The sequence below is a fragment of the Aplysia californica genome, unplaced genomic scaffold (assembly GCF_000002075.1).
Source record: "Aplysia californica isolate F4 #8 unplaced genomic scaffold, AplCal3.0 scaffold00954, whole genome shotgun sequence".
Lineage (NCBI taxonomy): Eukaryota > Metazoa > Mollusca > Gastropoda > Aplysiida > Aplysiidae > Aplysia > Aplysia californica.
This window is the reverse complement of record NW_004798224.1, coordinates 168,618-170,095: the sequence shown is the minus strand read 5'-3', so window position 1 is coordinate 170,095 and position 1,478 is coordinate 168,618. Positions and strand designations below refer to the sequence as shown.

The following is a 1,478-nucleotide window of genomic DNA, read 5'->3' as shown; positions in this document are numbered from 1 at the left end:
CCCTCCTTTCCTCTCGACTTCCCCTTCTCAGCCTATCCAATCTGTCGCCAGGCACGACACCTGTCTGTCCATCTCCTCTGTGTCCTGGACCGTGACCACAAAGACCCGCCGCTCCTCTTTCAACGACAGATTGTCATCTTCTCTTATCCTGCCTTCCTCCCCCTCCCCTCGCCCTTTTTTCTCTCTCCGAATCTAGTGGAACTCTAAAACCATACGCACAAAAAGGTACACGCACACACAAACACACACACACACACACAGACACACGCACGCACACACACACACACACGCACACACACACACACACACACTGTCAAGTAGGAGCTTGCTGGTGTATGAGCATAAAAGCAGATATATTAGTATATATATATATATATATATATATATATATATATTTTATCAGGCACAGATTACCGACACAAGAACAAACCAAATCCCCCCCCAAAAAAACCCCATTAAAATACGAGTGCGTGTGTGTAGGCTCTTTGACACAGCACATAAAAGACGTGAATTCGATTCTCAAGTGGGTACATGTCGCGAATTTCCGTCTTTCTGTTGAGAAGCAGCGTCCAACTCAACGCGGGAGGGTCAGGCAGGCAGGTCCCAAGCAGCCACCTCCTAGATAAAGTGGTCTACATTGAGTCGATGAGAGACGAAACAATTACAAAACAAAACATACAAAAAAACAAAACCATCCTACATAGTAACCCGTACAGGTAAGACTCAGGAATTCCGCTATTTCCCGTTTCAGGATCAACCCGCCGGCCAAGCGCAAAAAACTCCGGTGCAGAGATACACACGCACATTCAAGTAAGAGGACAGATTTAGACGGCCACATAACGACGGGATCTATCGACAGAGACATAAAAAGCCAAAGCAATCATGCCACTGAGAAATAATTACGGGGTGGATAAATATTGAACCCTCGGAGTCTCCAAGCTGTCTGTCTACACCCCCCCCCCTCTCCCCCATCCCATTAAAAAAAAAACACAACCTTTTCACCTTCGCCCTACCCCCGTCCTTCTGTTTTGCCTCAATATTTGGCAAATTGGCCAAGGTTTTATTAGACCGTCGAACTCCCCCCAGCCTAGACAAAGCAGGCTGGTCAAGAAATGCACCACCGAACTACGAGAGCAATGCGTGTCATCTAAATTAATAAATGCCTACCGCACGTTCGTTTTCTCAATTCTGTTGGTTTTTGCAATTTTTCAGAAAGGCCAGGTCGAACTTTGTAATTGTAGCGGATCGTGTGATGACATTAAAAAAAAATTAGAGTCACCGTTATTTCCTTTTCAATGATTTACGACCTCCCTAAGTGTGGGTCATCACCACCTTATCCAGCAAATCTCTGCTTTACGCAAACACATATTAGCATTTGACCCGCCCCACCCTTTTCCCTCCCAATCTTCTCCGCTGAAATGATCATCGCTTCTGACGTTCCGCTGTTTAACTACCTGTCCTCGGCACGCGACAGTGTT

General features: G+C 46.1%; 1 protein-coding gene across 1 annotated transcript in view; it reads right to left on the bottom strand.

Annotated features, from left to right (window-relative positions):
- Window positions 1-1,478, bottom strand: part of LOC101853418 (membrane-associated guanylate kinase, WW and PDZ domain-containing protein 1) — a gene marked incomplete at its 3' end in the record, with an annotated part of 101,998 nt that overhangs the window by 82,656 nt on the left and 17,864 nt on the right.